This window comes from Microcebus murinus, chromosome X, assembly GCF_040939455.1.
Source record: "Microcebus murinus isolate Inina chromosome X, M.murinus_Inina_mat1.0, whole genome shotgun sequence".
Taxonomy (NCBI): Eukaryota; Metazoa; Chordata; class Mammalia; order Primates; family Cheirogaleidae; genus Microcebus; species Microcebus murinus.
The window spans coordinates 98,191,898-98,218,448 of NC_134136.1; the positions used below are offsets into that span (position 1 = coordinate 98,191,898).

The 26,551-nt window shown below is 38.9% G+C and overlaps 1 long non-coding RNA gene across 1 annotated transcript in view; it reads right to left on the reverse strand.

Annotated features, from left to right (window-relative positions):
- LOC105882311 (uncharacterized) overlaps window positions 1–26,267 on the reverse strand; it is a 196,975-nt gene extending 170,708 nt beyond the window's left edge. The window contains exon 1 of the long non-coding RNA XR_012915918.1: window positions 26,013–26,267. This is a non-coding gene — a long non-coding RNA (uncharacterized LOC105882311). The remainder of the gene's footprint in view (window positions 1–26,012) is intronic.
- Window positions 26,268–26,551: the final 284 nt, after the last annotated feature.

Below are 26,551 nucleotides of genomic sequence, written 5' to 3' on the forward strand. Positions count from 1 at the left end.
TATTCTAGTTCCATAGGAAAGAGCTCATGAAGCAAGAAATCCAGGAAAGGCTAAAATATGGGAGCAAGAACACCGAACAAAGGTCCATAACTATGACTCATATTGAATCAGTAGTAAAGTTATGTGTTACTGAACCAACTAAAGACTTTATATACCTTTACAACACAGACTGGCCCCAGAGCCTGGGTGAGGCAGAATCAACAGGTATGAGTTAAGTGGCTATAGCTGTGAAAATTGGCAAACAGTGCTAGGCAGGTTAGAAGAGTAGTGAGCCTTAAAGTATGGTCCCAGAACAGCACTATCAGCATCACCTGCGAACCTATTGAGAAGTGTAAATTCATTTTGTAACCTGAGGCTTTGCTGAATTTATCAATTCCAGGAGTCTCTTGGTAGAGTCTTTGGGGTTTCCTAGATATAAGATCATATTGTCAGCAAAAAAGTGATAGTTTGACCTCCTCTTTCCAGATTTGGATACACTTTATTTCTTTCTCTTCCCTGATTACTCTAAGACTTCCAGCACTACGTTGAGTAGAAGTGGTGATAGTGGGTGCCCTTGTCTTGTTCCAGTTCTTAGTGGGAATGCTTTAAACTTTATCCCATTCAGTACGATGTTGGCTATGGGTTTGTCATATGTGGCTTTTGTAATTTTGAGATATGTTCCTTCTATGTCTAGTTTGTTGAGGCTTTTTATCATGAAAGGGTGCTGAATTTTGTTGAATGCTTTTTCTGCATCTATTGAGTCTTTGTTTTTGCTTCTATTTATGTGATGAGTCACATTAATTGATTTCCATATGTTGAACAATCCTTGCATCCCTGGAATGAAGCCCACTTGGTCATGGTGGATTATTATTTTTTTTTTTTGATGTGCTGTTGAATTTGGTTTGTTAGTTTTTTTATTGAGGATTTTTGCACTTCTATATGGAAATAATCAACAGAACAAATAGACAACCTACAGAATGTAAGAAAATATGCACAAGCTATACATCTGATAAATGGCTAATAACCAGAATCTACAAAGAACTCAAGCAAATCACCAAGAAAAAATCTAACAATCCCATTAAAAAATGAGCAAAAGACATCAACAGAAATTTTCAAAAGAAGATAGACTAGTAGCCAATAAACATATGAAAAAAAAATGCTCAATGTCACTAATCATAAGGTAAATGCAAATTAAAACCACAATAAGATATCACTTTAAGGCCGGGCGCTGTGGCTCACGCCTGTAATCCTAGCTCTTGGGAGGCCGAGGCGGGCGGATTGCTCAAGGTCAGGAGTTCAAAACCAGCCTGAGCGAGACCCCGTCTCTACTATAAATAGAAAGGAATTAATTGGCCAACTGATATATATATAAAAAATTAGCCGGGCATGGTGGTACATGCCTGTAGTCCCAGCTACCCGGGAGGCTGAGGCAGAAGGATCACTCGAGCCCAGGAGATTGAGGTTGCTGTGAGCTAGGCTGACGCCACGGCACTCACTCTAGCCCGGGCAACAAAGTGAGACTCTGTCTCAAAAAAAAAAAAAAAAAAAAAAAAAAAAAAAAAAAAGATATCACTTTATCTCAGTTAGAATGGCTTTATTAAAAAGTCCAAAAACAATAGATGCTGGAGTGGATGCAGAGAAAAAGGCACACTTACACACTGTTGGTACAACCTCTCTGGAAAACAGTATGGAGGTTCCTCAAAGGACTAAAAGTAGACCTACCATTTGATCCAGCAATCCCACTACAAGTTATTTATCCAAAGGAAAAAAAAGTCATTTTATCAAAAATACACCTGTATTCAAATGTTTATCGCAGCACAATTCACAATTGCAAAGATGTGGGTTCAACTCAAGTGCCCATCAATTCATGAGTGTATTAACAAAATGTGGTACATGTATATTATGGAATACTACTCAGCCATGAAGAAGGATGAATTAAGGCCTTTTATGACAATTTGGATGGAACGGGAGACCATTCTCCAAAGTGAAGTATCTCAAGAATGAAAAAACAAACACCACATGAACTCACTATTAAACTGGAACTAACCAATGAGCACTCATGTTCACAGAGGGAAGTAAAACTTCATAGAAATCAACTGTGGGGGAGTGGGGAAGAGGGTGAAAACCTACCTAACAGGTACAATGAATTCTATCTGGGTGATGGGCACACTTATAACCCTGACTCAAGCATAACAAAAGCAATCCATGTAACCAAAAATATTTGTATCCCCATAATATTTTGAAATAATTAAAAAAAAAAGAAATGAGTTAAAAGTTTTATGCCATTGAGAAATCTAGAAAATTTTTAAAAATGTAAATTCTCAACCTCATTCAAAACCTACAGATTCAGAAACTCTGGAGTTAGAGTCTAGCAAGGTGTGTTTTCACAAGCCCTCCAGGGGATTCTGATGCACCATGCTCAAGTTGGGGAAGTACTGAAGTAGAATCTATATAAATAGAGACAAGACAAGATGTGGCAAAGGAAAGTCATTATTAGTAGCCTTAATAATGATGCTTTCAAAGAGCTGTTGAAGACTGAAACTAGTTTATAGGGGAAGAAAACTAAAGAGAATGGGGAAAAAATTAATAAAACATGCTGAAGAGTTAACAGAGTTGAGCAATGATATTCAAAGGTAGAGTTTTATCAATGTTCCATGTGTAGGGGATTCATACTTTAATTCCCACAATGAAAGAAATGAGTGTCAAGAGATGTCAACTCATATGATGTATTTGAATATCTCATGCTGTATTTTTAAGAGAGTCACCTAAAAGAAGTGCTATTTGGTGCCAATGTTTGTGACGATCTCCTCTCAGAGGGGAAAAAAACAAACACAGTGATCTAATGTGATCCATTTGATAGAAATATTGAGAAAGAATTTTGTTTTAAATGTTTGTTTAAACACAGGTGTAGGACAAAAAACATATATGTAGGTTTTTATAATAATTATACTTATTGATTCAGCAAATATGTGTTGAACGTCTAATTCAGACACTAAGGATGCAAGACCAAATAAAACATAATCTCCTGCAAAATATTTACAGAGCAGTGGTAGGAGAAGAGGACAATAAATTAACAGTTGGCACAGCTGTGCTCAAGGTCTGCCCAGGAAGATATAGGAGCACAGAGGTACTCCAGAAGGCATCATAGAACTCTTCTCAAAAGAAAGGAATGCTTAGTTGAATTCTGAAGAACAATAGTCAAAAAGAACATGCTAGCAGAGGGAATGATGTGCAGGGAAGGCATGGAGGCAGGAAATGCCTTCTGGGAAGTTCTGGAGGTTTGGTATGGCTGTGAGTGGGGGGGGGGGCAGGGAGAGGACATGAGGCCAGAGATCTAGTAGGCAGTGATCAGCTTATGGTGGCCTTGGGTGCCATCCTGGTAACACTGGTGTGCCAGGAGGACCAGGAACAGATATGCCCTTCAGAAAAACCACTCTGTCTCAGTCATATGGTGAATGGATCAAAGAGAGGGCCAGAAAGGAGGTGGGCAAGATCAGTAAGAAAAAGATGGCCACAATTGAGGTGATGGACTAGAGCATCAGAGCTCAGGAATGCAGAAATTAGGTAGTTCTAAAGGATGGCAAGGCCTATGATGTGACAGAACTGAGACACGCTGATGCACCCGGATCAATTGTAAGATGGGCCTTAGCAATTTGTTACTAATATTAGCAATAAGCTGATGATCAATTGTGTTATTTTTATCAACTAGAGACTATTTAAGGCCATCCTTGTAATAATGTCAGTCTTACGTTTCAATCTGCTCTGGAGTGGGAGAAGAAGGGCTCACTGAGGCCACAGTAATTGCTGCACATCTCTGAGCAAGGCATTTAAGCATACAGCAGTGACAGAATGGGAATGTGTCCCCTCCCTCCTGGAGTTCTCCAGATGCTGGTGAGGAGAGTAGGTTATATACCTCACAGGCCAGGAATGGAGTTCATGTCACCTGCAGGCCATCCTACTTGTGCTTCAGCACATCGCTAAGGGGAAGGAAAGGCAGGGCATGATCCTCTTCTCCCCTCGCTAACCTCAAGGGGGAGAGCTCTGGCAGGCATTGAAGAAGGTCATCTTGATGCCCCCATAGGCCAGTACTCTGGCGGTAGAAGCTTCCATGAGAGGAACCACATTGGGTAACCTTTCTCTCTCTCCTGCTGCTAGACCTCTTCCCCTTGGTGGGCTTAGTACAGAGAGATGGAAATTGTGGATGCCTTCTGCTTTGGAGTGGGATACCCACTCTAACCATGGCAGGTCAAGCAGGGCCAGGGAGGGGTTCTCAGAAAAGGATATCAGCTTAGGGCTAGTCCTGCCCTGAGTCTCATGGAGGAGAAGGGGTAGGAGGAGGATATAAAGAGAGTTCTTGAGGTTTCTGCAAAGTCTAGATCATTTCACCAGTTAGGAAAGAAGATGGACATTTTCTCGACACAGAGCCTGGGCCATAAAAGCAGAATGGGCATACGGCTCAGGTTCCCTTGGCCATACCTCAGTCCCTCAAGCACAGGCTACAGACGCTCTGATTCTGCTCCCAGAGATACGACTAGCACCAAGTAGGGTCCAGGGGATAGTTTAATATTGATGAAGAGAGAGTTTAATATGTTCTAAGGCCCTGGAGAGATTTACAATAGAATGTTAAATAGCAGTTTTCCCTGAGAAAGATTTCAGGTGATTTTTTAAAAAATTTTCTTCTCTTTGATTATCAGAAACTTCTACAATAAATATGATTTCCATTGATAATAATAAAATTAAAATTATATAAAACATTATTCCCATGTTGGACAAAGAATCGAATGTAAACAATTTGATATCATCCCACATACACAGGAGTTATATATACACATATATGAGTACATAAAAAAAGGCAGATATAAAGTGATAAACCTATAATAAGAGGGAAATATTTTAGAATAGTCACAATTGAAAACACTGTCCATTCTATGGCTCAAAGATATGTAAAATCTACCCAAATGCTACTAAAATGACTACTATCCACAGCTGAGAAACTATACTAGTATGTAAGTTCCCATATGTAAACCTAGTATGCTAGAGTCTTGTTTCAATACATTGAATTATATTATATATTGGCTTCCTTAGGTATATGATCTATAGAAGACAATCACTACCTCAAAGATTAACAATGATGTGTTTAAAAATGGGAAACTGAAATAATTCATAATGACAAGAAAGAAAAAGAAATTAAGCCAAAAGAAAAGACTGCAGTATCAGAGAAAAGAGCCAATGCTGCCAATTTAAAAATCAATGTGCATGGTTTCAGCTGATTTTTATCTTCCTTAGAGTTTTCAGCATTTTCTGATTTTTTCCATAATTAAAAAATTTTTAAACCTACACAGTGGTGAGAAAACATTTATAAACCACACATCCACCAAAGGTCTTGTATCTAGAATATATTAGGAACTCTCAAAACTCAACAATAAAAGGTATATATAAGGGTTCTAATTTTTCCACATCCTTGCCAACTCTTATTTTCCTTTTTTTAATTATAGCCATCCTAGTAGGTATGAAGTAGTATCTCATTGTGCTTTAGATTTGCATTTCTCTAATGACTAATGATGTTGAGCATATTTTCATGTGCCATTGGCCATTTGTATATCTTCTTTGGAGAAGTATATATTCAAATCTTTAGCCCATTTTTAAATTGGGTTGTTTGGTTTTTGGTTATTGAGTTACAAGACTTCTTTATATATTCTGGGTATTAACACATTAACTGCCATTTGAGTTGTATTTAACTCACACTATTTTTGAACCCGGGACCTTGTGAAGAATATATAACTCACACATCTCTTTGCCTTGGGAGCCACAAGAACTATTTTTCAAGTTGTATATAACTCATACACAGAAAACAATAAAAAATAACAAGTTTTTCATTAAATTAGAAAGTATTGTTTTGTTTTAAAGTTTTTATTCTATTTTTTAAATAAAACACAGTGGCCCAAGGAAAAAAGTTTTGCTAGTGTACCAGTCAGTGTGTTAAACTCTTATCAGATATATAATTTGCAAATATTTTCTTTCATTCTGTGGGTTATCTCTTCATTCTCTTAATAGCGTCTTTTCATGCACAAAAGTTTTCAATTTTAATCAAGTCCAATTCATCTATTTTTTCTTTTGTTTCATGTGTTTTGGTGTCATATTTAAGAAACCATTGTCTCATAAAGTTAAATATAGAATTACCATATGACTCCACAACTCCATTTCTAGGTATGTACCCAAAAGAACTAAAACAAGGACTCAGATACTTGTACACAAATGTTTGTAGCAGCATTATTTAAGATAGCTAAAAGGTGAAAACACCCAGGAGTCCATCAACATATGAATAGACAAACAATAGATATGTGTTATAGCTGTACAATAGAATATTATTTACCCCTAAAAAGGAATGAAGTTCTGATACATGCTACAATATAGATGAACCCTGAAAATATTATGTTAAATGAAATAAACCAGACACAAAAGCACAAATATTGTATGATTCCACTTACATGAAATATCTAGAATAGGCAAATTTATAGAGCCAGAAAGAAGATTAAAGATTAACAGGGGTTACAGGAAGTGGGAAATGGAGAATTAATGCTAAATGGATATAAAGGTTCTGTTTAGGGTAATGAAAACATTTTGGAAGTAGATAATGGTGACAGTTGCACAACATTGTGAATATTATTAAGGCCACAAATTATATGGTTAAAATGGCAAGTTTATGTTGTGTATATTTCACCACAATAAAAAAAAAATTCAACAGTTAAAAAAATACAATTAGAAAAAGGGCAAAGGACATGAACACACGTTTCACCAACAAGGATGGCAAATAAGCACATTAAAAGAGGTTGAACTTCACTAGCCATTAGAAAAACCGCAAATTTTAGCCACCATAAGATATCACTACACCTCTATCAGAATGTCTAAAATAAAAAATAGTGAAAGAACAAATTTGGGCAGGGAGGTAGAACAACTGGATCTCTAGTATACTGCTGGTAGAAATGTAAAATGGTACTGTCACTCCAGAAAACAGTTTGGCAGCTTCTTATAAAATTAAACATATGATTAACATGACCCCACAATCCCACTCTCGGGCCCTTATTCCACAGAAATGAAAATTTATGCTTTCATAAAAAAACTACATATCAATTTTCATAACAGCTCTATTCCAAATAGCAAAAACTGGAAACATCCCAAATGTCCTTCAGTAGGTGAATAGTTAAATAAATTCTGGTCCATTCATACAATGGAATATTACTCAACACTTAAAAGATACAAACTGTCAACACATGCAATACCCTAGATGAATCTAAAGAGCATTATGCTTTTAAAAAGTCACTCTCAAAAGGTTACATACTGTATGATTTCATTTACATAATATTCTTGAAATGATAAAACTACAAAGATGGAAAGCAGATTAGTAGTTGCCAGGACATGCAAATATTAAGGGGTAGCATGAGATAATTACTTTATAGTGATGAAACTGTTCTTTATCTTGATTGTGATGTTGGTTACATGAATCTACACACGGAATAAAATTGCATAGAAGTACAAACACACACACATAAACACACACACACACGAATGTGTGTCAAAATGGTGAAGGCTGAACAAGATCTATCGTCTAGTTCACAGTGTTGTACCAATGTCAATTTCTTGGTTTGATATCATATAAATTGTCACCATTGGAAGAAGCTAAAGGAAGGGTACATAAGACTACATGTACTATTTTTGCAACTTTCTGTGAGTCTATAATTATTTCGAGATAAATTTTTTTAAAAAACACATCTAAATTGGTACATGAATACCATGGACACATTTTATCTTGCTTCTTTAGCAAATGGGAAATTTTTCATAAAAAAAAAAAAAAAACTTCATGTACAGGATAAAAGTGACCACAGTACTAAATTTGGTATTGCAGCATAAGAAAGGCTCCTTTAAAAATTGGTATATGAGAATGAAGATGAAAATATAGGAACCTGATACAAAATGCACCCACTGTAAAAATGGCCAAACAAAAATAAAACTAAATAAACCATATTTTTAAAAAATGTATACAGTGCACCAAGTCTTCCCATTTCCCAAATTATGCATGCATAAAATCCTTATTTATAGTTGTGGTTTTATTTCTGTGTACAGAAACAAAGTATATATGTCACTTTTCCTAGAAGAGGGTGGGTAGGGATGAATATACATTCTTTTTAAAAAAGAAGAGGAAACGAAGTTGTAAAGCGAACAAGTAATTAACGTGGGTGGTAGAGCAGGAGTGGAGGGCTTTGCAATGAAGCTGGGGAGAGATAAGGAAAGCTGGGGGGAGAGAGACCTGGGGTTCAAGGAACTTTTGTGATGGGAAAATAAAATAATGAAGGATATTCAAGTGACAGGAATAGGAAAAGTTCATCAGAATACCTTGTGAGGTGTGACCAAAAAAAAGCAGGCTGCACTGGCCAATGCAGTGGTGTGGTCTCTGCAGCTGAAGCTGATGCATCTTGCAGACAGAAAGAAACACCAGGGAAGTGCAGACTATGTCCCTCGGGGCACTGGAGAGAAAACCAAGGAAACTGAACTCTGTCACCACATCTAAGGGATAAATGTGGAGGCAAAAAAGAAGACAAAGCCAAGGGATTCCAAAGCTTAAAAATAGATGGGGTAAAAAAGCAAAAGCAGGAGTTTTGTTTTTGAAATATTGTTTCCTTCATTGATAACTTGGGGAAACTTTTGGCACTCTGAAAATTGTCACACGTGGTTATATACAAAGATAAAACAAAACCAACAAAACCAACAACATAACATAACAGCAACACCAGCAGCTAGAAAACTAGAGATCATGTAGTTTGGGTTCCACCTTGTGTGTTTTATAACTTGGTTAAGTAGGTTATGGGAATCAGTACAAGGGCCAGCATCCATAAGTTTCATTCTGAAAGACTAAACAATTGAAAGATTTTTTTTGCAGTATCTAATATAAATGCTGGAGAAATATGATTGACAAATTGCATGTGACAAAAAAATTAAGAAATTCAAGTTCTACATCAGAACCGGTCCCCTACTCTGACTCTATACACAGTCTGCCCATGGTTCTGACCTTGGCCCTTTTCCATGTCCTAGGAAGGGGAAGACAGGTGCACATGGACCATGGTAGCAAGGCACATCTCTAAAGAGATTGCTAGGCTCCTCTGTGGAGGCTCTGGGGTGGGGCCCTGGAATCTGCTTTTTAAACAAGCTCCCCCAAGAGAATTAATACAGATGGTCTTTGGTCCACCATTTCAGAAGCACAGTCCCACACACCTTTGGTTGACAAGTTCTGCTCCTAAACTGTAACCCTCAGTTTCTAAACATTTTATGCTATGAGAAGTATTGGTAGCAACCATGAGGCTAGTGGAATTTCATTTTAGTCCTTTATGAGACCCCAGTTCTTTTGAAATTAATGTTGGCAGAACCCATTGGTCGTCAGCTTCAACATAATCCAGAAAGGAAACAACAGGTGCACAAGGAGAAACGAGACGTTCAAAAGATAACATGAAAAAAACAATAGCAGTAGCATTTATTTAGCACACACTAGATGTCAGGTTCTAATTGTTTTCACGTGTTAACTAGAACAACCCTGTGGGGTAGTTACTGTTATTATCACCATCCCCGTTGTTATACAGATGAATAAAAAAAGCACAGAAAGAGTAAGCAACTTCCCTGATGTCACACAGTAATAAATGGAAAACTTGGACTTGAACCCTGTCTCAAGTCAATGAAAATGGAAAAGGAACAAATGAAATAGGAAATGGCGATTCTCCCCCAAAGGAATATTGCTGTCTTCAGTCAACATTCGCGTTGTCTCTGTTTTGGTGCTGATATTTCCTATTTAATCCCACATCTTGAATTCAAAACAGCACTTTTCAATAAAAATGTTTTCTGCTCAGAAAATGACTTCAAAGAAAATGAGAGCAATAAACTAAAGATATAGATCGGGGCAAGGTAACCAACATGAAAAGAAATATAAAATTATATTTTCCCATTTTGAGTAATTCAGCTTCAAACGAGCCAAAGTCTCTTGAAATCAGATATCCTATAGCAAGTCACATTCCTCATTCCAGAAAGACAACACAGCAAACAATTTAACTGCCACACATGTCACAGTGGAACAGTGTGATGTTGATCCACAGCAGTGGTTCTCAAACTAAGGCATGAGACAGGGGCAGAACCGCCTGGAGAGCTGATGGACACAGAGGTCCAGTCTTGTTAAAGTGGGGCAGGGCCTGAGCCTTGGCATTTTATCAAGTTCCCTGACTGATTCTTACGCCCTCCAAAGTGCGAGAATCATTGTTCTACAGGGATCTGGGTTCACACTCCTTCAGCTTTTGAGGCATCCCAAAGAGAGGAAACTGGTAACTGAAAGAGTCTGGGACAGCAAGAACACTCTTAGCAGACCCAAGCTTCATGCATCACAGCTACATCCCACTTCCATGTATCTGTCCATCACAGCTCTCATTAGCCCCACATGGGTGCAATTTACTTGTGCCCGTCTCCCAATGTAACCTCTGACTTGCCCAATGCTGTGTCTCCAGAATGCAACCCAATGTCTACACATAATAATTACAAAATAAATATTTGGTGGATGAATGAATTGATGGAAATTTACTAGCATTAAAATTATAGAATAGGAGTGGTATTGAAATGTCTATAAATCTAACTCCAAAGGGCATATAGTTCAAGAATTGAAATGGATGCATGCAGCCAGAGGTTAGTTTCTTTCAGTATCAAGGAACTGGATGGATGACTAGTTAGTGATGCTGAATTCTGAACCCACATTCTCTCTTTCAGTGGGGAACTTGAGTACATATTAACCTCCTACGGTCTCCTCAACTTCTCTCTAATACATAGATTATTCTATTACTCACCTACCACATAAGGGTTATTTGAACTAGGCAATTAATGACCTGGTCACCTTAAAAATAGCAAATGCTTTTCAAATGTTTATTATATGGTCCTGGGCCTAATAATGCTGCTACAGGGATTTCTTTCATTGAATTACATGTTGTTTAAATGTAAAAGAATGACCTTTTAATCACAAAACAAATGACTTGCTATCAATTGAACAAGAATAGTATTTTTGCAACTTGAAACAATCCAGTCTAAATCACCAAATATAAAGAATGTATCCAAAAATGGAACCACATTCCCTCTGAACATGGTTTCTATTGAGCAACAAGAGCTGTTCCCAGCTTGTGCATCATACCAGAATTATTGTCCACCAATAGTGAGGTTATGCAGGGGGTGTTAAGGGTGTGAGCTTAGAAACAATGAGATCTGAGCTTGCTTGCAGCCTAGAAAGTCACTGAACTAAATGAAGTTTTGGTTTCTTTATCTCTAAAATGGGGAAAATAATCGTATTGTCCTTAATGGATTGTCAGAAAAGATCATGCATGACAAGTGTCATCTCAATGTCTTAACAAAGTAAGTGCTCAATAAATGTTGCCCCGTAGTTATCATTGTCTTTGCCATGGCAGTTGGTTATCTAGGGCTTGAACAGAATAACCAGTTATCTCCTTCCCTTCATATCACAACCCCACCTAAGTCAGTTCCATTCTAATGGCTTAAATCATTAGGGAAAGCATTCTGTAAATGAAAACACTTGAACTAGACCTTAAAATATGAGCAAGATGACTAAATAGCCCAAGATTTCGCAGTCATTCACAATCTAGTCAGCTGTGACCAAGGAAGGTTAGAATCACATGGAGCAGAACATGGCTACCTGGGTGAGTTTCCTTTGAGTGAGGACAGTGTCCTTCAAGGAATATTCTTAATTTTAACACTCGAATGTCCAGAAGGCCCAGCTGAGCTATTCTGGCATTCTTACTGGTCATCAAAAATAGTTCGCTTTCCTTACTTTCTTGGCATTTTGTGTGTCTATGTGTGCAAGTGCGTGTAATGAACTAATAGAAAATTCTAGTAGCCAATCCCTTTCTATTTTACAGACTCAAAGGCCTTCTTTGGATCAGTAGCAGCAGGAAACATTTCCATTTTCAATATGGGCCTGCCATCTGTCGGAAGGCTAGCTTCTAGAGCACCACGTTTTCTACATTGCTATTTTCTACCACTCAGTTATATTTTCAACAATCTGTCTCACAGCGCCACATGCAATAATAATTGCTATCTACTGGGTGCCTATCATGAGCCAGGCACTTTACATGCAGTCCCTTGACGTACATATGATTATCCCATTTTACAGATGAAGAAATCAAAGACTCTGAGTGGTTGAATAACTTGCCCAAGGTCATATAGCCAGTAAAACTGAGCTGGGTTTTGAACTGAGATCTGTTTGACACTATTTAACACAGTCCTTTTCTCTCCCCAGTGCTTGCAGTGGTGTCCAGAAAGGACATTTTGCTTTGAGGTAAGTTTAAAGCATTTTTTCAGCCCAGCGTGTTGTGCTCACGTCACTTCATTTCACCATAGCCACATAAGCAGAAATTGCTTAAGAACCTGCTGTCCCTGGGCTGGGCTTCCATCCAGCTCCGAGCTGTACTGGGGGGAGCAGTGCTTCTATTAAATTAATGTGCTCCAACAGGAGTGCATCATTCCAGTCACCTGAGAATAGGAAAAGCCTTATCAAGAGCTTGCTATTCATTGTAAGCCACTTTAATCCCCTCTGGTTTGATGCAAATTCATTTCATTAATAATTAACAGTACTTGGCAATGCTTTCCCTCCGTCCCAGTTCTTGGTCTGCATTACACTTTGCTGAACCTGAGAGAAATCAGGGTCGAACCAAGGGAGAAAAGAAAATGAGAGAGCCAGGATCTGGCATTAACCCACCCACCCCAACCCCTACAGAAAAGGCAAGCTAACTATTGAAGCAACAGATATTGGCATTATCTGCAAGGCAGTGTGAATGATCCTTGTAGTTCATCTTCTTAAATATTACATCTTTAATGAGCTCATCCAAGCTTTGATAGTGTGGCTTTAAACCTTGCTTTTGGGTAGATATTATAGATCAGTGGCTCTCAGCCTTGGCTAGGAGTCAGAATCGCCTCTAGGACTTAAAAAAATACACATAAAAATCTACTAAAGCTGAACATTTATGTACCTTATGACCTAACAATTCCACTCTTAGGCTTATGCCCAACAGAAATACACACATATGTGCAACAAATGATGCATCAGGATGTTCACAGCAGAACACAGTAGCCCCAAACTGGAAGCCACCCAAATGCCCATCAACAATAGAATGGAGGCCCAGTGCAGTGGCTCACACCTATAATCCTAGCACTCGGGGAGTCCAAGGCGGAAGGATCATTTGAGCTCAAGAGCTCAAGATCAGCCTGAGCAAGAGTGAGACCCCATCTCTACTTAAAATAGAAAGAAATAGACGGACGAATGTAACTCCATGTTTACTGCTAGAAACCAAAGCTTTGTGTGAAATCTTGAATTTATGGGGAGGGAGGGAGGGTAGGAAAGCCTGTACTTGTCTGTTCTTTTCCTGATCCCTTCCCCTCATTCCTGAACTGCAGGAGACTGAGCCCCCTTGGGCTTTGGTGACCCCATCCTGGGGTATGTTTATTTGATGGTTGATTTTGCTGTACTGGGTACTTCCTTTCCCATTTTCTAATCATTTTGTAGCACACATGCTGACTCTTTTCCCTTCCTTTCTACTTTCCCTGGGAAAATACAATGAATAAATAAAACTTATTGGTACTGAAAAAAAAATAGAAAGAAATTAGCTGGACAACAAAAAATATAGAGAAAAAATTAGTCGGGCATGGTGGCCCATGCCTGTAGTCCAAGCTACTCGGGAGGCTGAGACAGGAGGATCGCTTGAGCCCAGGAGTTTGAGGTTGCTGTGAGCTAGGCTGACACCATGGCACTCTAGCTCGGGCAGCAGAGTGAGATTCTGTCTCAAAAACAAACAAACAAACAAAAAAATAGAATGGAAAATACATTTTAAACCAGTGGAGTATATAGCATGTGTCTGAATGGTATACAACCAAACACAACAGTATGGAAGATTCTCATGTACATAATACTTAGGATAAAAGCCAGACAGAAGTATATACTGTATGATTCTGTCTAAATCAGGGGTCCTCAAAGTTTTTAAACAGGGGGCCAGTTCACTGTCCCTCAGACCGTTGGAGGGCCGTTGGAGAGTGCAGCGCACATTCCACACATGCGCACTGTGGGCCCGGGACGAGTCGGCCACTAAGCAGGACAGGCAGCGGCGGCAAAAACATCCTGCGGGCCAGATAAATGTCCTCTGCGGGCCACATGTGGCCTGTGGGCCATAGTTTGAGGACGCCTGATCTAAATAAAGAACAAAACAGACAAAATGAACCTACAATGTTAGATATTGGGATAGTGATTAATGATTGGAAGGGGCCTCTGGGCTGATGGTTATGTTGTGTTTCTTGATCTGGATGTTGGTTCTGTGGATGTGTTCACTCGTGAAAACTCAATCTGCACATCTGTGTATGCACCTTTCTGCATATATATATAATCCTCCAATTAAATGTTAAAATATATGCACATAAACCTATTATCCCCAGTCCAATAGCCTCTGCAGTACTCCACACACACACACACACACACACACATATACACATGCACACTTTCCCCAGGGAGCCTAATTCAGCAGCCTTGGGGCACTCTACATCCTCTTTTAAACTTCTCGAATTATTTGATGCTAGCAGTGTCATCTCAATATTCCTAGTTTTCACTAGCCTTCCAGCATTTGCAGTAAACTTTGGAGGGAAAACAATCTAATTCCATTACCAGATGCATGCTACCAAAATGTGGGCACTGAAAAAAATCAAATCCATGTATTAAGGAGAAACATAAACAGAATACTGTAAACTCCTCATTTTCAACTTATAAAAAAGGAGGCAAGGAGGAACTTGAGCATTTTTGCTATACGGGCTTCATGGGTATGACATTGCCTGTTCTTTTTTTATGAAACAACTACAAAATAATAGTAGCTAAGACACATGCAAGGTGTTGCTGTAAGTAATTTACATAAATTAACTCATTTAGTGCTTTTAACAATTATTTGAGGCAGGTATTATCATTATCCCCATTTGGCAAATGTGGGAAACTGAGGCACAAAGAGGTTATATAAATTGCACTCAGCAATACAGCCAGTAAACCCCAGAACCATGACTTGAATCCTAACAGTATGTCTTCAGAGTCTGTACTCTTAGCCACTATATTCCTGTATATTTTATGTTGTTTAGTATATTGTTCACATTTTAAATGGACTATATTTAATATATTTAGAGTAAGTGGTAAGCTAGCGCACTTGCATATTGACACCTCGGCTAAAAATGACATGTGAGATGACTGAAATCAATAATACAAGTTTTATATCAATTCTTCAAGTGTTGGGAGAAATAGGCAGGTCATACATTGTTGTTGTTTTTTTAAGGCCCTAACCTCAAGGACATTTCTGTTAAGTGTTTCTCATTCATTCACAAACACTGAGTGAGCAGGTGCTGTGCTAGCGCAGTGTGCCCGATGGTGACTGAAGTCAAGGGCAAGATCCGGTCCCCCAGAGACCTCCCTCTCCAGCAGGCAGACACTAGCCAAACAGCAGAGGAGTAAGTGGAAGCTACACATGTGATCACAGCCATGAAAGCATATAAGGAGGGGAAACTTCCTAGTCAAGGAGGTCAGGGAAGGCCTCCCTGAAGAAATGATGATAATGTGAAATGTGAAGGATGCATAGGAGGCAAAGGTGAAGGTACTGAGGGTATAGAAAAAGATTCATATGCATGTGTGAATAACTGTAAGTAAGAATGAACAAAAACTATAATAGACATACAAAAAAACACAATGGAAACTCAGGATCTTTTTCCTTTCTCATCATATAAATCACCTGAAATTATCATACTTTAAGCATGAACCCAGAAACCATTGTATTAGATTCGTAGTTGGTCTCAAAAGCAGCCTGGAGCACAGGGCCGGGTGTGGTGGCTCACACCTGTAATCCTAGCACTCTGGGAGGCCAAGGGGGTTGGATCGCTCAAGGTCAGGAGTTCGAAACCAGCCTGAGCAAGAGCGAGACCCCGTCTCTACTAAAAATAGAAAGAAATTAATTGGCCAACTAAAAATATATAGAAAAAATTAGCTGGGCATGGTGGTGCATGCCTCTAGTCCCAGCTACTCAGGAAGCTGAGGCAGAAGGATTGCTTGAGCCCAGGAGTTTAAGGTTGCTGTGAGCTAGGCTGACGCCATGGCACTCTAGCCCAGCAACAAAGTGAGATTCTGTCTCAAAAAAAAAAAAAAAAGCCTGGAGCAAAATAAGACAAAAACCTTGTGGGACAGGAATTTGAAATAGTACTTTCAAGTCAGCATATGTTGAAGGATTCAAGGCATCAAAGTGAAAAAGGAAATAAAGGGTGTTTACTTTTTCTGGAGAAAACTGGCAACAAAGAAGAAACAAAAAAGGAAAGACCCTAAGATGCTAAAATCACCAGTCATGGAAGGTATTCCTGCAACACTGTAGGTCAGAACTTCCCCACTTTCCACCACCCACCATTGCTGAGGTTAGCTCTACCAGAAAGGTAAGGGCACCCCATTAGACCAAAAGACTTCATGCAGTATATGAAGGAATGTGGTTAAGTACAAGTTCTGAGGCTACCTGATAGGCTCAGAATAAATGCACATGCAAAGAATGAATGATCTTTGCAAATCTAAGCCGGCTTCTTATCACTTTCTGATATAACCACCAGCCAAACTGTTCTCCACTCTCCAAGGTCAACCAATGTGATCCTTTGGAAATGTAAATTTTTCATGAGTCATACCCCCACCCAAGAACCCTTCAATAGCACCTATTGCTCTTAAGGTAAAAATATAGCTCCTTAAATTAGCCTGTGGGTGTTGGTTGCCTGGTCTACCTTCTGCAAATCGCCAATCTTATCTGGCCCCTCACTCACTTTCTCTCTGTCTGTTTCCCCAGAAGCAGCCTTCTTTCCCTCATAGTCACCATGCTCCATGTTCCCTCAGGACCTTTGCCCACGCTGCTTCTTCTCCCTAGAATGCTCTCTTCATCCCACCCTTCCCATAGTTGATTCCCACGCAGCCTTTAGCTCATGGCCTCTATTTCGGACTAGCCATCCCTGGTTTCCCTGACTCTGTCAATTCTCCCTATGACAAGTTCAAGTACCTTCCCACCGAGGCACCTGCTGTAGGTGCAATTTTACATATATTGCCATAACTACTTGATTAATGTCTGTCCGCTGCTTCAGCACAAGGGGTGGGATCTTGTCTGGTTTTGCTGACTTGTTTTGCTGACTTTGTGTCCACAGGCCCAGGCATACTTGTTGACTCCTCATAAGGGCTTCCCAATGATTCATGGTATAAATAAAGGCATTTCATGGAACTCCTTGATTCCTGCCATGTTCGGTTAGCCTATTTACTATATGCTTCCAGGTCACTCTCATGAGGACCATATATAAAGAAACAATTTGAAAAAAATAATAAGAGGCATGAAGGAAAGCAACCAGAAGTTGAGGATGATTTGCTACTCTAGTCAAGTAGCACATTTCTAATTATCTGGTTACCCAGGAGTAAAGTACAGTACAAAGCCTTATCGTAGGCATGAGAAAGAAAGAAATATTTATCTGTTTAAGCCTAACGTTACTCAAATAATATTCTATCTATAACTGGATGTTCTTTCCTTTAATCCCAACATATTTGAGGAATGTTTCACCGTGACATGAGAAAACATTAAGTTCCTGCTATAAAGGACAATGAAAGCCAAAGAAGGTAACAGTGGGATTCCAGAAGGCCCTTTGCTGTTAATAATTTACATTTTAGACTAGTGTTTGTTTTCCTCTTTTATAAAATTAAACATAATTATCTGTGCTCCCTACCTGTCCTGTTGGGAGTTTGGAGGAATTAATGAGATAATGTTCGTGGACTGCTGGGGACGTGGAAATACTATTATTAGAACAGTTAAATAAAATCTTGCTTCTGGTAACCCATGGGGTAGCTTCCAGACAAGCAAGGCTGACACCAGAAAAAAAAATAGCGAAGTGAAATATTAAGGACAAAATTGCTATTTGGTGATTTTTACAGATAATTTTAATGAAATCATCCTTTCTGAACTTCTAACTACACTCTCTGATTTAGTAGCCACTAGCCACATATGGCTTTTTAATTTAAACTTATGAAATAAATTTTAAGTTAAATTTTAATTTATTAAAACTAAAATTTAAATAGCCTCACATGGCCAGTGGCTTCCTCGTTGGATAGTGCTGACATAGAACATTTCCATCACTGCAGAAAATTCCTGCACTATGAATCTGGGAGGACCTTTTCCCTTTGACTCTTTATTTGACAAGCCTGTTATTTGGCAATTTTAAACTCTCAACCAGAGTAGGGATTTGGAACTTTATCAGCTAGAAGAGAGATTACTCATAGAGCTGAAGAGAAATTATTCTTAAAAGACAAATGGTTTCCTTTCAAACTTGTTTTGCCTTTTCTGTGCTGCCTCCGCCTGGTTAGCACTAAGAATATGTGCCGTGTAGAATGGGTTAAATGTTTCTCATTTTTCCCTGTTTCAGATTTCTCAGTGGCTTATCTATGTATAAGTGCTGAAGTCTGGGTAGAGTGTAAACCATCTGAGTGACCATTTAAACAGATTCATAACTAAAAAACTGCTATATCTGGTTGTCCATAAGCTAAGAGACAGGTCATTGATATGTTTTCGCAGGAGACAAATCCCCTCTTTTATGAAATGCTGCTGCATTTCATTTTTCTTTTTATACTATTTTAATCTTGTTGAATTGGGGGTGGGGTGGGGAACAGAAATGAGCCCAGTGCATTCTAACTTTGTGTGGGTGTCTCCCTGGCTTGGTTACCAAAGAAACCATTATGTTCCATACTATTCAAATAATGGTTCTACTAGGCCCCTAAATACTTTCTTCTTTTCTAACCTGACTGCACTGCAGATTTAGAGCCACCATCTGTTGGCCAGCAAAAGAGAAGGATTTCTGGAAATGCCATGGCCCTTCCCACTCTGTTTTAAGCCTCAGTCTCAAAATTCCAACCGAAGAAGTCTGCTTCCAAGGCCAATATTTCCCCACCAGGCCCAGGATGCTATCTCCATGCACCGCTGCACTGGCAAACTACATAAGTGAAAGGTGTTTGCAGACATCCTGTGAGGCTGCCAAGCCTCCTGCCATCCATGCTATGAGGTTCTCCTCTCACTGCAGTTGCAAAGGCCTTGCTTGCTGCTTCATCCCTGAAGCATGGTGGGGGATCTGGCTGGGATGAGTGTTTACCTGTCACCCTGGGCCCTGGAGTTAGTCATATCACCCTCCCATGGATGCCCACCACTGATCACCAGAGCAATGAATCCAGAGCTGGGACCACCTGTTTCCATGGCTGCCAGGTAGGGCTGTGCCCTCCAGAGCCTCCCACTCCAAAGCAGAACCCACGAGCCAGGATGTTCATGCCCCTATGAGTGATATGCTGGAAAAGGACGTGGTTTTCATGCTCTATTGACATTTTCCCTTCGCCACCCAATCTTTAGGTGTATGGAGGCTCGATGTACTTGGCAAATTCTCTATGAATCTGAAGCAGCTAGGAACTAAGGAATGAGGTCTTCTTGTAAACCTCCAGGTCTCTGCAACAAAGAGTTCTGAGCTATTCTCCCAAGCAGCATAGTCACTCTTTCTGAGGTTTTACATAGGAAGTTGAAGGGCTTCCAAACGTCTGGGCATCTAAGCATAAATTTGGTAAAATTCTGCAGTCTGTTTAACCACAACGGTGTTACTGATTGCAACTTAAGAACAAGGAATTATTTTTAAGGCCAGTAGTTGTGTCCATTCAGACCAATATACGTACCCTTGCCTTTTCTAAAACAGTACATTAAGTACATTAAGCCAGGGGTCTCCAACTTTTTGGGTCAAGTACCCTATCCAAATGCAACATTTTTGCATACCCCCCAATATATGTACTTTTATTTATAAAGAATATATATGTTCTATTATACTAAAATATTATATTATAAAACATGCTCAAAGTGAAACCTTAAAAGCATTAAGAATGAAAGTGCAATATTTTTTTTAATTTTGTTTCATTATTAAGGGTACAAAAGTCACTTTTGCTCTCACTTTAAAAATATGACATTTTTAATGATAGAAATATGATCAAAATTTTTCTTTTATTTATTTTTTAATTTAGTTTAGTTTAAAGGTTTAAAGGTCTTTACTAAATTCAGTTTATTTTGAGACTTAGTTTTTAAGGCTGTGACAGCCCTTTGAGAGAGAGAGACAGAGACAGAGAGAGAGAGAGAAAGAAGGAGAGAGATCCCACAAAGATACATAGATCCAAATGGAAGAAGGTTATTTTGAAACTTGACAGCACGTGCTGTAAAAAGTCTATTAATAATATCTGTATAACTAAATGTCTGTAATAATATGAGTAAAAAGCAAAAACAGATATCTACAAATGATATAAGATATATAGAGGTACAAGCCTATATCTGTATATATCTATATCTATATATTTATATAAGTGAATATTATTTTAGTATAAGTATGCCCATTGGAACATACTTATACTAAATATTGTTTATCTGAAATTCAAATTCAACTGGGCATCCTGCATTTTATCTGGTAACCCTAAACTAGTAAAGCTTAATTTTTTTCTTCTTCTTTTTCTTCTTTTTTTTTTAACCAAAAGTAAATATAAATGAGAGTTCTAATATTGTCTTCCTGCATGCTCAGCAAAGGACATCATTTCTAAGAAGCTGCCACCAGAGTCCCTGGCCAAACCAGTGTCCTCCTCAAAGAGCTAATACAGCCAAATGCGAATAAGAACCCCCTTCACTTAGATTCCTTAATCTGCCCAGTCCTCAACTCCCTCACTACACTGTAGTAACATTCTAGGTCAATGCTATCAATACTGACAATACAGAACCTTCTTCATTTTTCTGGCCAATAAGTCTATTTCAAGACAGAAAATAACAGGTAAAGCAGAAAGAGGCTTGAGCCATGTGTGTGGGCACATGTGTCGACTCACCTATCCACATTCTGCCTCTGGTTTACAAGGGTGGCAGCAGACAGACTTTCCCCTTTCCCCTCTACCACTGGCATCCAAGATCTGATCAACATGGAAAGAGATCACACTCTAGGAATGCAGTGATTGCGGCCCAAAGAGTTCAAGAGATAGCATGGTTGGAAGATGTCTCTTTGTACATGTACACTACAAAATTCTGAATGATAAATTTAACATGACCAGAAAAATGATTTATCATTCACATTTTCTGCATACTTTGGATAAGACTGTCCAGCATCAATGAAGCATGGTAACCAACCTCTGAGAGAATCATTGGAAACCAGTATTCATGGCAGCACGATGGATGATGCAGTATCATGAGTAATGAAGTAGCCAGCATAAAATAAAATGTTCTCAGGAACTATAGTGTAAGAAGACCTATGCGATTTCAATATGTGTAGTTCCAATGAAAGGTGGCATTGTGAGTACTGCCACCTTAAACCATGAGAAATAATAAATTGCTTTGTTTTAAGCCACTAAGTCTCAGAATAGTTAAGCATCAATTTGCTTTTGAAAGAGGATATGATTTGTTTTGTTTTGTATTATTCATTTCCCCCAAACTGCTGTGAAGCAGGCATATCTCAAGCCTTTCCATCTCCCTTTTGCAACTGCAGAAATTGAGTCAAAGGAAAGAAGGGGAGAGAGGTTGGCAAAAACAGGCCAAAGCCTTTCCCCTCAAGAGGTGCGAAGGCTGCAGAAACAAAACAAAAGGCCTTGACACCCCAGACTGGATCCAGGACCTGGCATCCCAACCATCTTCACTAACAATTAGGGACATTTCTGAAGGGATCATACTGCCCAGGACTGTGTAACCCTTTAAATAAAACATACCCAGACCAGGAAATAAAATTTTCCTTTTCCTGGAGTTGGAGATGTCATGCCCCATCTGAGGTCATTTGTGATCTCTGTGATGCAAACCTTGTATTATCAAGCAAACATTAATTCTTGTTGTTTACTTCATACCACCCATATGCAAGAGAGTGACAGAGAGTCAGTCTTGGCCCTGAAAATGCATCCGGGCCAGTTAAGGGGACAGGTGGCATAAATGGCAACATCCTTGCAAGTTTCTCCATTCATTTCAGCCCAAGATCTCAGCATGATTTGCTGTCAGCTCCCTTCAGATAGAGAATGCCCAGCAGAGCCTTTCTCCCCTTCATCATTTGACTTCTACCAAGACAATCCAGGAAAGTCATCATTAGTGCCAGATGCAGGAAGACGGGGACCATTTCCTGACAAGTTCATATCACACAAAATATTCCTGCTTTTGACAAGAGACAGGGATATCAGGAGCTTTGTCCTCTCTCCTCCTTGCCAATTAGTCCTTGATCTTTATTTCTAAGGTGTGTTTTAAACCAGTAAGACGTGGGACAAACAGAATGGAAACCAACTTATAAAAGTATGTGTGAGCGTGTTTGTGTGTGTGTGTGTGTGTGTGTGTGTGTGTGTGTGTGTGTGTGAGCGAGAGAGAGAGAGAGAGAGAGAGAGAGAGAGAGAGAGAGAGAGAGAGAGAGAGAGAGAGAAGAGAAAATGAATAGACTAAAAGAGAAGTTGAAGTGTCACTGTCATGGTTAGTCTTGATTAGTCTCCATGCTCATTTCTCTACAAACTGAATAATTTGGTGGAATTGGAAAATTACAGGATACAACAGTGAAAAAAACAAATAAAAATCCTCATAGAGTTTACTTTTGAATTGTGGGGAGAGGTGCAAGAAACAGGCAATAAATAACATACATAAAGCAGATGGTGTGTTAGATAATGATAAGGGACATGAGAAATATGAAGCAGGAAGAAAGGAAAAGGAGGACAGGTTGGGTGGTGGTGGTAGTGGTACATTTTTAAATAGGGTGGTCAAAGAAGCCTAAGTGGGATGTAGCATGCAGCATTTACCAAACTCATCTGACCAAGTAAACTGTCATAGAGCAGCTCACAGAAGTTAGGAAACGCTGTTTTAAAAAGTAGTTTCAGCTGGAGAGGAGAAGCGTCTCAATTAGGAATTGTAATGGCTGCAAGTAATAAAAATACATGTGGTTTTTCAAGATAGAAGCTTCTTTTTCATTTAAATAAAAGAAGTGAACCAGGCAGTCCAAGGATGTAGGACACCTCCATGTTGTCATTAGGGACTTGGACTCATTTTACATTTCTGCTCCAGCCTCCCGAGTTCCCAACTTCCATCGTGGAGCTTGCTGCAGGCAAGATGCTTGCTTTTTCTCCATCCATCACACCTGTGTTCTGAGCAGAGCTCTCCCCTTGACAGTCTGCTCATAGGTCCTGCCCAACATGTTTTGCCTACACTTCATTGGCCACCTCTAGCTGGAAGAGAAGCTAGGAAGGTATTTTAGCCAGAAGGTGACTTCTCATAAGACCAACCTTCCTTCCTCCCTCCTTCTTAAGAATGGCAATTAGCAATCTACTTCGGGAAAGAAGGAGGGTACGGTGGAAGGGGAGGCCCTGTGCACAAGAGGGCAGCTTTGTGTTCTGATGCAGCAGATAGTTCAGCTGCCCATAGATCAGTCCCCACAGCTGCAGAGCCTGTGTTTCCTATGGGAGCCCGGGATTAAAACTTCAGGGGACAGAGCCTCCAGTAGCAAGATCACCGTGCTCCCATCATCTGGGGCAATGTGCCAGCCAGCTCCTGTTTTGTCCATTCGCCAAGCAGCAGCCAGAATGCCACTTTAATAGTGTAAACCCAGTCACGTCACTTCCCTATTTAAAACTCTAGTGGCATCTTATCACACTTAGAATAAAATCTAAACACTGTGAGATGGATGCTACCCATCTCTGACTGCTTCTTTACCACTCCTCCCCTTTGCTCATGCCCTCCAGCCACACTGGCTAGTCATTCCTTCCTTAGGGCTTTTATCTGGAATGTTCTTCCCCATATAGCTGGATCCTTCTCGTCAACCAGATCTCTACTAAAACATCCCAACTCCTCAGAAAGACCTTCCTGACTTACTCTAGCTAATGAAATTCTACCCCTACTAGACAGCCCCTAGCACGTAATCCTATTTTCTTCATGCACTTATAACTAATTCACTTTAACATGCTCATGTCTTTGTTTCCTGATTCATTATTGCCACTATTAAATTCGATGAAGGAGGAAACACTCCTGCTTTTGTTCTCTCATATTTCCAGCACCACGGTGAATGGCACATGGTAGGCCTTGAGTGCCATTGAATGAATGATGTGGTTTGAAACGCCTTCACTCTCTTAGTCAGTCTTCTCTGAACACCCCTGAGTTTGATAGAAGCCCTCATAAACAGGCTCCAAGAAACACTACTCAATTCTTAGAAGTGTATCATTAGCAAAGAACACAATGGTGTTCTTGGGCATTATGTAATAGCCCCCATCCTAGCTCAGTGGCTGATTTAGAAATGTGTTTTTACATGTGGATTCATGGAATCATTTTGAGATTTTCAGGGGTGGAGGCCCCCAGGTCAGAAATTACTGTCCCATATAATGTTATGTGATAATGTATGATCATGAGTCAAGGCCCCTACAGCCCAGCAATGCTCAGTCTCCCTAAAACCAATCTGAAATGCACAGGTCTATATCGGGGATACCTCAAAGCCAAAATGTTTACCACATAACCATTCTTCTTATTTTAATGGTGACTTTCTCTTTTAAGAAACAATCTAGAAAATTTCAGATTTTTTTATTACATGTGATTCCAATTTAGGGGGTGATAACATAGAGATTACCATGTACTCACAAAATATTGTTTTCTTTTCCTCCTGAGCATTTAGTTGAACTATAGTTAGGCATGGCTGTGTCATCGAGTCTGGCCAATGAACTGTGTGGAAGTGATCTACACCACATTATAGAAGAGGACTGGATCCTTGAATGACTGAGTGGAGTAGAATCACCTACACCCCTGAGTTTGAATGTGACATGAATGATAAGTAAACACTCATTGTATTAAGCCACTGAGATTTTTGGAATTGTTTGTTGTGACACTTATCCTATTCTGACTCATACAAAGGAATAAAATAAAGACCCTGTGATAATAACAATGTTAAATTTTCAAAGAGAAGACAATTCAACTTCCTGCAATCTCAGCCACTTTGGGCTGTTACAAATTATGTAGTTTTAACATCAGTGGAAGACTAGCAAAAAGCTTGCCGCTTCTTAGATGACATAAACATACTGTATTTGCTTTTCAAGTGCTGGAAATGTTTCTAACTAAAACATGAAAGAAATATTTTAACAGGCTGACTTGGGGGAAATGCTCAACATAAAGAGACCAAAATGTTTTTCAGAAAGGGAAACCACTCAATATGCTCCCAAAACCCTGCCCAAGCTTTAATCAAGGGACATCCAAAGTGAAGTAAAATTGCTGACCTTATTCTGAAATTTAAGAGAAATTTTCTGGTGAGGATAGGATAGTATTTAGTTATCATTTAATTTAATGCTTATTTTTCTAATGGGATTTTTTAAATTAAGGAAACTGTCCAAAGTCTTTATCCTGGGAAGTTCCCTGTTATCCTTAAAAAATGCCTCCTTCAGATTCATAGGCTCAAACTGAATCACTCTTCTACATAACTACCCATCAAATATTTCTTGCTAATAATATATATTCAGCCCATTACATCTTCCAAAAGAATCAGGAAACATTTCTGTAGAATTTCAGTTTTTCTCACATTGACTTCTGATCCCATGTATTTAGTAATAATAATAAAAATAATTAATAGTAATGATAGCATCTTCAGTACACATTAGAATTGACAAAAAACTTTCATATCCATTATCAAAACTTATAGTACTTGATACTCTAAAATAAATAATCAATTTGTTTCTGTATTCCGTGTATGGTGTTTGTAAAATTATGATTTCTCAACTTCCTAATGTTTCCTGGACTACCACAGCCCTACACACTAATTATTGATATATACAGTAGTTAGTATGCATTATATTTTATTTATAAAATATGAATGTATTTTACCAGAAGAACAAAAGTATTCATTATCTTTAACAAAAATTTAACTTGTAATATCTAAAATACACTCACCACATTTCTGTAGCTTCTTTTTAAAATCCTTTGTTTCACTTCTTACTTTGAATATGTCTATTCTCTTGTCCAGTAGCATCAAGTTTCCAGGTTTCAGGTCTCCGGTTTGAAATCCATGGTCTGCAAATGTTTTAAATAAAGCAGAACCTTAGAAAAATATTAAATGAATACAAACAAGGTGATCTTTGGGTGGTATGATTGCTTTCTTATTTGTGTCCATTTGGCTTATCCAATTTTTTTTGCAATGGGCATATAATACACTTTATAAGTAAAGTAAAAAATTAATAATTCAACAGAAAGCACTTCTTTTAGTCACCTGGCTTTTGGTACGTTATTACATCTAAAGATTGATTTTGCTTCATTTGGTCTCAGTAGTCTCTCATCCTCAACTTGATATTGAAAAAGAGTGATACAGGAAACAGCATTGTGTCAAGCAGAAATCTTCCTGCTCCAAAGAAGACCATTTAGAAATGCACATTTTTTTGAGGCACCTGTTTCCTTTCAACTGGGATGACAGATAAAGTTTGATTGAGAGAAAT